Below are 14,605 nucleotides of genomic sequence, written 5' to 3'. Positions count from 1 at the left end.
TGTATGGGTAGGTCAATGTATCTGTTTTGTTGACGTCACCTTTACATTGTCAACCCAGTGACCTCATCTCCAACTGCTTCAGTGATGCAAGATTCAATGTCTAGCCAAGCTCCCTACAGAGACTATGATAAACTCCTAACATCGCGGTCACGCCCAAAATGGAGCACGTCGGGGAAGCCTTTGATGTTCAAGGGAAATACGATTGTGAATGTGTCTATTAGTTACAGCGAGGGGCCTGTCAGAGACCACGAACAGACTTATTATTCAACGTGATTATTGAGTTAGTCTTCAAGTTTCAGACAAACCCACATCAATCATGAAGACTGATAGGTACAGCAACAGGCCAGGTGGAGGCAACACAAGCTGGTTATCAGAGGGGGGAGTTTTAGGAGGGTTGATACACCTGGTCAGTCGTTAAGGAGAGGACGTCTTCAGTTAAATGCTGCTATTGTACTACTACTGATACTGCTACTACAGCTACTATTACTACTACTAGTACTACTACTGCTGCTGCTACAGCTACTACTGCTACTACAGCTACTACTACTACTACTGCTACTACTTGTACTGCTACTGCTACTTCTTCTGCTGCTGCTACTACTAGTACTACTACTGCTGCTACTACTACTACTACTGTTACTACTGCTACTGCTACTGCTACTACTACTGCTGCTGCTACTACTACTGCTACTACTACTACTACTACTACTACTACTACTACTGGGACGGTTCGGTAGCATAATGGTTAAAGCGTTAGCTCGTCACGCTGAAGACCCAGGTTCGATTCCCGACATGGTTTCAATGTGTGAAGCCCATTTGTGGTGTCCCCCCCACCATGAAAGCAGCGTAAAACCATACTACTGCTACTACTACTACTACTACTGCTACTACTATTACTGCTGCTGCTGCTACTTCTACTACTACTAATACTACTGCTGCTGCTACTTCTACTACTACTACTACTGCTGCTACTATTACTACTACTACTACTACTGCTACTGCTACTGCTACTACAACTACTATTACTACTACTACTACTACTGCTGCTGCTACTTCTACTACTACTACTACTGCTACTACTACTACTACTACTACTGCTGCTACTACTGCTGCTACTACTACTACTACTACCACTACTGCTATTACTCCAATGTGGGGGGTCCTGGTTCACAGCCATGTATTTTCATTGAACAAGGAAAATTCATAATGTTTTGAAGATATAAATTAAATGTATGTGTTTATAAAAAAAATCAACACGTGATATCTATTCCTTTTTATTTAGCACGTATTTCTAGCATTTATTTGACATATTGTTTACTTCAACACCAGAAATCGTGACATATTTACGAGGAGTATGTACGTAAAAAGTATTTATGATGAATAAATCAGCGTCCCACGCCTCGTCTGTCCGGTGACGGTAACCCGATATGGGGGCGATAACACACCCTGACTACACGCTCAGTCAACCAACCTCCCTCCCACACATAATCACGTTACAGAAAAGACTGACGACATTCGGTTATACCTGGTTCAAGAACGCAGCTCTCACGACAGGATAGCAGACTAAACAGTAGGACTTCATGAAACGACTACAATGGAAACCACATGTGATACAGGTTCTGATATTGTTATATTTGGCTATTTTCTTTCATTCAAAACGTCTTCTGATCAGCGTGGTTGTTACTAACCTGCCGGTGTTCAAAGAGATGAACATGTGTTACACCGAGCAGATGTCCCTTGTCGTGTCTCTAAAGATGTTAAACCTTGAACCTGCAGACTGCCCCGCGACAGATGATGCTAAGAGTTACATCTCGGCTCTGAAATGAACATATCTTACAGAAAAGTTGTTAAATTATCATGATAAAAATATAATAATGAGGAGCCCAGAAACTGTCTTCATTTTCAGATACTGCAGTAATCTAGACTTACCAAACATCATAGACTTGCATGGGCTGTATTGGATGTATTTGTATTGGGGTCTGTATGATAACTAGATGATCCTGTACACGTGGTAGACTATAGACGCCGCCACGTTGTTCCTGTACACGTGATAGACATGACACCTTCACGTTGTTCCTGTACACGTGGTAGACATGACACCTTCACGTTGTTCCTGTACACGTGGTAGACATGACACCTTAACGCTGTTCCTGTACACGTGGTAGACATGACACCTTCACGTTGTTCCTGTACACGTGGTAGACATGACACCTTCACGTTGTTCCTGTACACGTGGTAGACATGACACCTTCACGTTGTTCCTGTACACGTGGTAGACTATAGACACCTTCACGTTGTTCCTGTACACGTGGTAGACACCACACCTTCACGTTGTTCCTGTACACGTGGTAGACTATAGACACCTTCACGTTGTTCCTGTACACGTTGTAGACTATAGACACCTTCACGTTGTTCCTGTACACGTGGTAGACTATAGACACCTTCACGTTGTTCCTGTACACGTGGTAGACAAGGCACCTTAACGTTGTTCCTGTACACGTGGTAGACATGACACCTTCATGTTGTTCCTGTACACGTGGTAGACATGACACCTTCACGTTGTTCCTGTACACGTGATAGACAAGACACCTTCACGTTGTTCCTGTACACGTGGTAGACATGACACCTTCACGTTGTTCCTGTACACGTGGTAGACATGACACCTTTACAGTAGAATACAATGAAATCACTCTGCGGTTTAACTATAACGTGGCATGAATAGCAAAACCAACGTTACGTAACTGACTGATTGTAAATTTGTGAAATGTGTACCACATCTACTGCTCCTTTAGTATAACTTCTACTACTACTACTTCCACTACTAACACAACTACTGCTACCTCTACCACTACTACTATTATTGCTACCACCATCAGCACCACCACTACTACTACTACTACTACTACCATCACTACTACTACTACTATCACTACTACTACTACTACTACTACTATCACTACTACTACAACCATCATTACTACTACTACTATCACTACTACTACTACTACTACTACTACTACTACTACTACTACTACTACCACTACTACTACTACTACTACCACTACTGCCATTAGTACTATACCACGGTGACTTGGTTGATTGCGTGGATCGATGCTCACGATGTCAATCACTGGATTGTCTGGTCTAAACTCGATTATTTACAGACCGCCATAATATAGCTGTGGCGTTAAACAACAAACAAACTACAACTACTACTGCTACTTCAACCATTACTACTACTACTACTACTACTAGTACCACTACTACTACTACTACCACTACTACTACTACTACTACCACTACTACTATTACTTCTACCACCACAACCACGACTGCCACCACTACTCTACTATGTCCCCGACAATCTACCCACTGTCGTCCTATCTGTCTGCTCATACATCGATAACTGCTGCTACTACTGATACTCTTATTGTTAGCAGAGTTATAGCTACGGATGTTCTCGTGTGCTTAGCAGTGTGGTTATGTATATAGCTACGTCTTATCGTGTTTTAACTGTGTGGTTACGTGTATAACTACGTGTTATCGTGTTGTTAGCAGTGTGGTTACGTGTATAACTACGTGTTATCGTGTTTTTAGCAGTGGGGTTACGAGTATTGCTACGTATTCTCTTGTTGTTAGCAATGTGGTTACGAGTGTAGCTACGTATTCTCTTGTTGTTAGCTGTGAGGTTACGAGTGTAGCTACGTATTCTTGTGTTGTTAGCTGTGTGGATACTTGTATACCTTCGTGTTATCGTGTTTTTAGCAGTGGGGTTACGAGTATTGCTACGTATTCTCTTGTTGTTAGCAATGTGGTTACGAGTGTAGCTACGTATTCTCTTGTTGTTAGCTGTGAGGTTACGAGTGTAGCTACGTATTCTTGTTTTGTTAGCTGTGTGGATACTTGTATACCTTCGTGTTATCATGTTTTTAGCAGTGGGGTTACGAGTATTGCTACGTATTCTCTTGTTGTTAGCAATGTGGTTACGAGTGTAGCTATATACGTATTCTCTTGTTGTTAGCTATGTGGTTACGAGTGTAGCTACGTATTCTTGTGTTGTTAGCTGTGTGGATACTTGTATACCTTCGTGTTATCGTGTTTTGAGCAGTGGGGTTACGAGTATTGCTACGTATTTTCTTGTTGTTAGCAATGTGGTTACGAGTGTAGCTACGTATTCTCTTGTTGTTAGCTGTGAGGTTACGAGTGTAGCTACGTATTCATGTGTTGTTAGCTGTGTGGATACTTGTATACCTTCGTGTTATCGTGTTTTGAGCAGTGGGGTTACGAGTATTGCTACGTATTCTCTTGTTGTTAGCAATGTGGTTACGAGTGTAGCTACGTATTCTCTTGTTGTTAGCTGTGAGGTTACGAGTGTAGCTACGTATTCTTGTGTTGTTAGCTGTGTGGATACTTGTATACCTTCGTGTTATCGTGTTTTTAGCAGTGGGGTTACGAGTATTGCTACGTATTCTCTTGTTGTTAGCAATGTGGTTACGAGTGTAGGTACGTATTCTCTTGTTGTTAGCTGTGAGGTTACGAGTGTAGCTACGTATTCTTGTGTTGTTAGCTGTGTGGATACTTGTATACCTTCGTGTTATCGTGTTTTGAGCAGTGGGGTTACTAGTATTGCTACGTATTCTCTTGTTGTTAGCAATGTGGTTACGAGTGTAGCTATATACGTATTCTCTTGTTGTTAGCTGTGTGGTTACGAGTGTAGCTACGTATTCTTGTGTTGTTAGCTGTGTGGATACTTGTATACCTTCGTGTTATCGTGTTTTGAGCAGTGGGGTTACGAGTATTGCTACGTATTCTCTTGTTGTTAGCAATGTGGTTACGAGTGTAGCTATATACGTATTCTCTTGTTGTTAGCTATGTGGTTACGAGTGTAGCTACGTATTCTTGTGTTGTTAGCTGTGTGGATACTTGTATACCTTCGTGTTATCGTGTTTTGAGCAGTGGGGTTACGAGTATTGCTACGTATTCTCTTGTTGTTAGCAATGTGGTTACGAGTGTAGCTATATACGTATCCTCTTGTTGTTAGCTGTGTGGTTACGAGTGTAGCTACGTATTCTTGTGTTGTTAGCTGTGTGGATACTTGTATACCTTCGTGTTATCGTGTTTTGAGCAGTGGGGTTACGAGTATTGCTACGTATTCTCTTGTTGTTAGCAATGTGGTTACGAGTGTAGCTACGTATTCTCTTGTTGTTAGCTGTGAGGTTACGAGTGTAGCTACGTATTCTTGTGTTGTTAGCTGTGTGGATACTTGTATACCTTCGTGTTATCGTGTTTTTAGCAGTGGGGTTACGAGTATTGCTACGTATTCTCTTGTTGTTAGCAATGTGGTTACGAGTGTAGGTACGTATTCTCTTGTTGTTAGCTGTGAGGTTACGAGTGTAGCTACGTATTCTTGTGTTGTTAGCTGTGTGGATACTTGTATACCTTCGTGTTATCGTGTTTTGAGCAGTGGGGTTACTAGTATTGCTACGTATTCTCTTGTTGTTAGCAATGTGGTTACGAGTGTAGCTATATACGTATTCTCTTGTTGTTAGCTGTGTGGTTACGAGTGTAGCTACGTATTCTTGTGTTGTTAGCTGTGTGGATACTTGTATACCTTCGTGTTATCGTGTTTTGAGCAGTGGGGTTACGAGTATTGCTACGTATTCTCTTGTTGTTAGCAATGTGGTTACGAGTGTAGCTATATACGTATTCTCTTGTTGTTAGCTATGTGGTTACGAGTGTAGCTACGTATTCTTGTGTTGTTAGCTGTGTGGATACTTGTATACCTTCGTGTTATCGTGTTTTGAGCAGTGGGGTTACGAGTATTGCTACGTATTCTCTTGTTGTTAGCAATGTGGTTACGAGTGTAGCTATATACGTATCTCTTGTTGTTAGCTGTGTGGTTACGAGTGTAGCTACGTATTCTTGTGTTGTTAGCTGTGTGGATACTTGTATACCTTCGTGTTATCGTGTTTTGAGCAGTGGGTTACGAGTATTGCTACGTATTCTCTTGTTGTAGCAATGTGGTTACAAGTGTAGCTATATACGTATTCTCTTGTTGTTAGCTGTGTGGTTACGAGTGTAGCTACGTATTCTTGTGTTGTTAGCTGTGTGGATACTTGTATACCTTCGTGTTATCGTGTTTTGAGCAGTGGGGTTACGAGTATTGCTACGTATTCTCTTGTTAGCAATGTGGTTACGAGTGTAGCTATATACGTATTCTCTTGTTGTTAGCTGTGTGGTTACGAGTGTAGCTACGTATTCTTGTGTTGTTAGCTGTGTGGATACGTGTATAGCTACGTGTTATCGTGTTGTAAGCTGTGTGTTCACGAATAGAGCTACGTATTCTCGTGTTGTTAGCATTGTGGATACATGTATAGCTACTTGTTTTCGTTTTGTTAGGTGCGTGGTTACGTGTGCAGCTACGTGTTATCGTGTTCTTAGCTGTGTGTTAACGAGTATAGATACGTATTCTCGCGTTGTTAGCTTTGTGGTTACGTGTATAGCTACTTGTTTTCGTGTTGTTAGCTGCGTGGTTACGTGTATAGCTACGTGTTATCGTGTTGTTACCAGTTTGTGTACGAGTATAGCTACGTAATCTCTAGTGTTGTTAGCTGCGTGGATACGTGTAGAGCTATGTGTACTCGTGTTTTTAGCTATCAATCCCCATCCTTCTCTTCTGTAGACTTACAGGGTGACAAGTTCTGCCACTCCAGCACTCCCCGAAATACTCATCAGAACCCCACAGTTACTTCCTGTCCGCATTTTTGCCATTGTTCTGACCATATGTTTTACAAGAATTCATTGTTTCACGACACCATATACGACTCTTCAGGTGTTTATGCCGCGTAGTATAGACGTGATTCCAAGTACAAGTCACGGCCCATTTCTCCCAGCCCCAATGTCCCTCCCGTAACGCGACACCCCCCCCCCCCCCCCCCCCCCCCCAATCCCCCCTACCCTTCTCCCGTACTGCCAACATCTCCAGTTTCCTTTTAGTTGTAAGGCGGGCTTCGCGATACGTAACTTTATCGATATGGCTAATTAATCTGGAATCTAAACTTTTGGCGTCGGGTTACAACGAGGAATTAAAGGGAAGGCTCACCAGGAGCACCGTACCGTGCTAGTCTAACCAGCAACGGGGTACGCTCTAAGGCTCGGCGCGGGTCCTTAGCAATCATTGGTGCTGTGCTCTCTCTTGGAGCCTGGGATTGGAACCCTTGATACTTCGATGTTTTGTCCGGCAAAGGAATTTATTCTGCGAATGGTCCACAAACGAGCCAATCGCCATCCCCCGGACGCCGTAGTCTCCAGCTAGAGAAGTGGGTCATTTTGCCGGAGGCACAATATTGATCCTTGTTGGGACAGACCACTTGCCCATCCCGCCGCATCGCTCACAGCTGCACCAGCAAGGAGACCAACAGGTACCTGTCTTCATCCATCAGGTAAGCTCTCCACTTACTTTCCCTAGTCCTCCACAGCGTTCCGGGGCCTCCTCATACCTACTTCATGCACACTAAATTACTTGACAACAATTTAACACAATTTAACTTAAAACAACTTTCACAAACTTTTAAAGGTATTTACTTGCAATTTGAAAACACCATTTTTCCCTATGTGAAGGAGTTTATTCAACCAACATCAGCGTTGTATTGTATATTTGTATCTAAACAATGATGACTTGCTAAACAATATATTTGACTTCTTCATCCCGGATGTGTCGTCAAAATGCTTAAAGCGTTCAACATACATAAAAACATAAAAACGGGGTCCTGTCCGCAAAGCCCAATTATGTTGTTATATAATATATCCGATGTTATATAACTTAAAATGGTAAATGCTGTACAGCCAATCTATTTCTGCACAGCGCTGCGCTATTCTATGTGCCAAATACACGTGCACCTGAGCATTAGGAATAAATGACGAACGCGTTTAATGTCATGGTCGACCGAAACGTGATTGTCTGCAGTCACGTTATAATCCCTATCTTACCCTTACGACTCGTTCTGAGCAGGCAACGCGTGCTCACGATGAAGATGAACTCCAAGTGCGTGTCTGATGCAGACCGAAGTGCACGTGCCAGACTGAGTGCACTGGGGTCTGTCTTAAAGTGCGTGTCAGATCAAGTATGGTATTCCGACCTATTTGTCGTGTTTTGATCCAAAATCAAGGGCACACGGCACGAGTTTATTGGGTATACACAACCCTCCATGCGAACAGAAACATTTACACACCAGCAGAACACGCGTATTCAGCGCTATACTGTGTACCATCAGTTGTAAACTTGATATAACGAAGCGAAGTGTTTACACGGACAGTTTACAACACCTTCTCATGGTTTTCACACAGACACAGAGTATATATTAGTCTGTCGCGGTAGGTGTTTCAAGTTAATCGTGCGACCCCACGGAGAGCCGTCTGCAATAGTGTCGTCTGCGTGACAGACGACAGTTACGTTGGAGCAGACGTCCGAGATTAGACGCTCGTCATGAGGGTTGCTCAACAGTGAGTACTAGACAACATAGCACTGCTACCGTCTCCAGTTCATTGCGTCTGGTTTGTCCGATAGTACTGTCAGCTCAGTCACATAGATGCTGTCTAATGTTCCATGAACATTTACAAGTTTCCGTTAGGTCCGCAAGGAATGTCCCGCTGATGACAACGGTGTTTTCCGGTCATTATTTACTTTCACTACAATATTCCAAAGCAGCGACCCTTTACGGGATTGTTTCACCATTGCAAATTAGGTGTGAGTGAGTTGGGTTTGAACAATATTCTAGTTATATCACGGCGTGTCAGCTTAATGTTGAGGAAAGTGATGCAGGTCTAAGACGTTTACAACTTTGGTGAAACCAACGAGCATGTGTATGGTGCTTACAAACCTGAAAGATAATCGGGGCGAACAAACCCCCGAAGCCCAGATCATAGGCTTCTGGCGCGCCCAAGGTACGCAACTCTGCAAAGCGAATTACGCTTGCGGCGCCTCGGACGACTGGGCCACCCGGGTCCCTGCAGATTGGGAGGGCACCTACTGAACACGCCATTTATGTGAGCTTCGTTAAGAATTAACCGTTTCATTGTTATCCAATATAATAAATAGTAATTAATGGTATTAAAACCATACCAGTAGTGCTATACATAATCGTGAATCGGAATATCAATGTGTTACCAGACTAATTCATCATATTTAACGCAAAATCTATAAAGAGTATTCTTTCATAGTATTTCATAAGTACACATTAGATATATTTCACCAGTAATCTATGAAATGCCACAATTTTCATAGAACTCTGGACCACCTCAGTGGTCTAATGGTAGAACGTCCGCCTGGAGGACGGAAGGTCCGGGGTCCGATCCCCGGCCGCGTGATGCCAAAAGACGTTGTCAAATGCCAAATACTTGTCTGGCGTATGGCATTAAAAGGGCTAAAACAAGGACTGGTCGGCTCGGAGTCAGTATACGGTGTCTTATTAGGGTATGTTAAACTGAGGCATGGTATCTCAGTGGGCAAGCGCTATAAATCGGCATCAGTCCGAACTAATACAACCAGCCACACACATACACACACACACACACACACGCACACGCTATATAAGTGCAATAATCTTGGACGCGACGTTAAACCCTATTTCACCTCACCTCATAAATGAATTCTTGTTTGTTAGATAAATTGTATCTTTCTGTAAATATGTTTTGATCGCATTTGTTTCAAAACAGCTTACCTTTGCAACACAAAGCAGCGACGTGTTTGTTTACGAGTCACGTGGACATAAGACCTTACCGTTATTAAAGCACTGAAACCAGTCTCTTTCTTACACCCAAAGAACTCGTAAAATCTCCAAATGTAAACACAAGATCTAAGATTATGTATATATTTGTAAATTATGTCGTATGATGTAAACATATGTACTGAGGGAATTCTTACGACAGCAGGGCTATCTTGAATTTATCAGAGGCCATGACCTGTGGCAGAAGAAGAAATATGGGACAGCGGGATAAGATATACTCTAACATTTAGTCTCTGTGGCAAACATAAAATACAAACATGATTGATAATTAGCATATTGTAGCGGCTAGAAGCATGGAGATTGCCCGATGTACACACCTGTTTCATTTAGGTTGAGTATTGGTGTCACTTGAAAATCCAGGCTAGAAGTGGTCTTTAGCAGCCTATGCTTGTAAGAGGCGACTAACGGGATCAGGCGGTCAAGTCATGAAGCCGGTTGGAATTTCGGGTTAGAACTAATCCCAAGGAAAGTACCCATGCTTGCCGCAAAAGGCGACTATGCTTGTCGTAAGAGGCGACTAACGGGATCAGGTGGTATCGCTCGCTGGCTTGATTGATGCATGTCATCGTATCCCAATTGCGTAGACCGATGTGCATGATGTCAATCACTGGATTGTCTGGTCCAGACTCGAGTATTTACAGACCGCCATCACATAGCTTAAGTGCGGCGTTAAGGAGCAAACAAATATGTGTTGTTTTTTTTATTGCCAGGAGTTCTGGAAGTTCTGATGTTATTCGGAACCATGTAGACATCTTAAACATCGTCATTAAGGATATCTGAATGAAATCATCATAATATTACTTCAAGTTATTTTCTGGAAATATGTACTTATTTCTTTCTGGAATTTTGTTCAAAATAACTAAGCACACGAAATCTTCCGTTGTAAATGAAATGAATACAGGTTTTGCTATTGGCAGAATCTATCTTGTATTGGAATGTTTGAGCGTCACTGTTAAGTGGGGACAAGTTTCTAGGAGTAATGGTTTTGCTAATTTGCGACCTACATCCAACACAATGGACGACACTCTACTAGTGCACGGTTGCGCTGTCCTATTTTAGTTAATAGTTGGCTAGCAGTCCCTTCCGTCCCGGGAACAGGTAATTCCTCCTTCTCATTTCCCGAACAGATCTACAGATTCTCATTTTGTCCCATTACTTGTTACAAGTTACAAATGCCACCACGACCATATGTAGACAGCCTTTACTCAAAGTATCCAGCTCGGTGTAATAGTTTGCCATACCTTCACGTGTCTTCGTAGGGTGAGTGAGTTGGTTTCAACGCCTCTTTGAACAGGCGTGTCAACTTAATGTGGGAGGAAAGCCCGAATTCATGCAGGTCTTCGACGTTAACCCACGAGAACCGGCGTGGTGCTTACAAACCTAGAAACATGAACCGAATCGAATTGCGGCGCCTGAGGTCACCACGGCTTCAGTAAATGATGATATTTCGACGACAGACCATCAGGCACCACAAACTCCACCATAGTCGGGGTGATTCTACCCCACAGCAGGGGTCGAATCTCACTCTATTGTGCACCATGTCCTCTTCAATAGTCCTCTGTAAATGTTATAAGGCTAAAATAATTAAAACAATTAAATGATGTCAAGTAGTTCTTTTGGACCAAAAACTTCTTTTTTTTCAATTGAATCTCTCTTACAGACCCTAAAGTATATATATATATATTATCAGAAAATATCCTCCTCCCCCTCTTTTCAGCACCACCTGAAATTAAGAGTTCCGTTATTGATAATTTTATTAAAACCGTATTTTACACTCTGTTTCGAGGTCAGTATGTCAGTCTATCCCTTAACAAAAAAACACACGTTTCTATTCGATCCACATTGCCGAAATCATTTCACTTGGCCGCTATCTATTGGAATGTCTGATATATGTATCTAATGCTGACCTATTTACCAGATAGTCTACCTAAACCTTCATGTCGCTTTTTTCGATTAAAAACAGGGCCGTTCTCCTCATCTTATTTGCACCGACAAGATGCAGACTGTAAATGGACCGCAAGTCCTGATCATGACTTCGTTGAAAGTCTCCCGTTTTACTATCAGTTTCGTTTACGCTGTTTTTTAACATTCACATTTGATAATGCGACGGCATTGACGTGGAGGGCATTGCGTAGGTAGATGTATAGGGGATGAATGGTTTCTTTAGAAGGCAGCACTATCACTGTTGGCGGTTCCTGATAACACAATCACACACGATGCCTCGTGAACCTCCCGCCGGTGGCACGCGACTCAGAAGGTCGTATCATGCTTGTATCGCCTGTCTCCTACATTTGCATGTCGAGCTTGTACTTCGCGAACTCAATTCGAAAAAACAATCTTGACAAAACAAAGTTAATTTCCAAGATAAGACGGAGGCACCTTTGCCTGTGAAGACGTTATACGGCATCGCTTGTTATGTTACGAAGACATTCAGTCAGACAGTGTATACTTCACAGGAGCTTGTTATGTTACGAAGACATTCAGTCAGACAGTGTATACTTCACAGGGAGCTGAAAGTATAATAGGAGTGGACACTGACCCGACACTGCCAGGACAATTTTCACGAGACTGTATTCTTGAAATGACGTAAACACTGACGGACTATTTCCACATTCCACCGGAAACTCCATGAATACAAGAATGAGTGAGTGAGTATGATTGCACGTCACTTTTAGCAATATTCAAGCGAAAGGCGTGGAACATCAGAAATAGGCTTCACACATTGTACCCACGTCGGGAATCGAACCCGGGTGTTCGGCGTGACGAGCGAACGCTTTAACCACTAGGCTACCCGACCGCCCCCATGAACACAAGAACGTGGTGAAGTCAATTCTTTTAAATACACATGTCAACAATAATAACTTCACAGACTGCTTATTTAATCATATACACAAACGGTACACAACAGTTCGAAATCAGTGGGATGGTCCAGCGCAATTTTGCAATACAAACCCAAATCATTCGATTATCAACCAATCAGGAGACAGTATTCCGTAAGTGGGTGTGGCGTAAACTTTTTCAAATATTGTATTGTAATATAAGTGAAATAACATTCACAGGGGCAATAAACCCACACACCCTCTCCCTCACATGGTGGAATTTATATGTGTTGGTACGGAGCGGCTCTTTTTCGATCTGTCAAACTCCGATTCCCTTTCGGCTTAGACCCGTGAAGAATCCGGGGTAGAATAGGTCTTCAGCAACCCATGCTTGCCGTAAAAGGTGACTATGCTTGTCGTAAAAGGCGACTAACGGGATCGGGTGGTCAGGCTCGCTGTCTTGGTTGATGCATGTCATCGATCCCAATTACGTGGATCGATGCTCATGATATCAATCACTGGATAGTCTGTTCCAGACTCGATTTTTACAGACCGCCGTCATATAGCTGGAATATTGCTGAGTGCGGCGTTAAACAACAAACCAACCAACCAACCAACCTTTCGGCTTGCTTAGAAACTGAGGTCATTAGCTAATCGTTATTCAGAATATATTATGTTTGATAACCCTTGACAGAGGACATTAGTCATTCGTAATTAAGACACCCTTTGTATTAAAATAACATTTTGTAATCATAATTATGCTTTATACCAATAACTGAGATACCTGGTACAGGTAGCATTATGTAATTCATAACTGAAAAATGTTTAATTCAAAATTCAAAACCTAATTTAACTCTTTTCTGGTCCTTTGTATACATACTAACCTGTCATAGTAAACATGTCTTCATAACTGAACCCATCACGCCAGAAACGTATGACTAAGGGTTCGAATCCCGGTTCGCCCCGATGATGTTTCTGGGTTTGTAAGCACCATACTCGAGCTCGTAGGTTTTACCAAAATGAAATGAGACCCGCTGCCAAGTCAGCAAAAGAATTATCAACGTCCCCACCAATTAATTTTAGTCACCATGTAGTGCGTGGGAATGGCACATGGAACTTATGCTATCCTGAGATATGCTTAACATGTTATAAATCACCTTTGTCAATTATACCTATGTGATACCTGTAGCATAGAGGTTTTCTATCTGTACAATGCGTAACTGACTAGGCGCGACTGATTGAAGCAGGGGCGATTGGGTAGCCAAGTGGTTAAAGCGTTTGCTCGTCACCCCGAAGGCCCGGGTTCGATTTCCCACATGGGTACAATTAGTGAAGCCCATTTCTGATGTCCACCGCCGTGATATTGTTGGAATATTGCTAAAAGCGGCGTAAAACCCAACTCACTCACTCAGTAAATGAATCAGGTGGTACATTTTAGATTGGGTGTCATCGCACCTCGACGATGTGGATCGTTGCTCATAATATCAATCACTGGTTTGTCGGACCCTGGCACGATTTTCAACAGGCCGTCATCATATGGGTAGAACAACATCCCCCCAAAAATACAAAAACGAAATGAAACGAAACGAAACAAACCCAAGCCATTACTGCCCGGTATAGATATATGCACAGTTACCAGGACATCATAAGCCTAAATACTCCTATCATACTTTTATTGTTTGAGCGAAATCGTCTCATTTACGCGGGATCTTTGTGTTGTCCACACGACGCAACGTAAAGCTGACTTGACATGGAGTTACGTGATACCGGTGATGCTTTGCTTTGAATTACTAGCCCGTGTCATGTTGCCACATTGGTTAAAAAAGACGTGACGCGTGGATGGGAAATGTGAGCGGGCGGACGATCATTTATAGAGAAAATAGGCCATGGCATCGCACACAGACATTGTCTTTGTGACAAAAATAAATATAAAGAAGCGAACAAAAGTCACTGTTGAACACTATGTTTTTTTTAAATGTCAAAGAAACCTCAACCTCGTGT

The 14,605-nt window shown here is 42.5% G+C and overlaps 1 protein-coding gene across 2 annotated transcripts in view; it reads left to right on the top strand.

The window, feature by feature from the left end:
- LOC124146094 (matrix metallopeptidase-21-like) overlaps window positions 1-14,605 on the top strand; it is a 140,540-nt gene that overhangs the window by 24,056 nt on the left and 101,879 nt on the right. The window contains exon 1 of one of the 2 annotated variants that reach the window (XM_046516176.2): window positions 7,211-7,442. The exons of the other annotated variant lie outside the window; for it this stretch is intronic. The gene's annotated coding sequence lies outside the window, so the exon portion shown is untranslated. Of the gene's footprint in view, window positions 1-7,210; window positions 7,443-14,605 lie in introns of those variants that run through there. 2 annotated transcript variants of the gene reach the window in all.

The sequence above is a fragment of the Haliotis rufescens genome, unplaced genomic scaffold (assembly GCF_023055435.1).
Source record: "Haliotis rufescens isolate VD_foot unplaced genomic scaffold, xgHalRufe1.0.p SCAF_12, whole genome shotgun sequence".
NCBI classification, from domain to species: domain Eukaryota; kingdom Metazoa; phylum Mollusca; class Gastropoda; order Lepetellida; family Haliotidae; genus Haliotis; species Haliotis rufescens.
The sequence above is the reverse complement of the archived record's forward strand: the minus strand, read 5'-3'. Positions and strand labels throughout refer to the sequence as shown.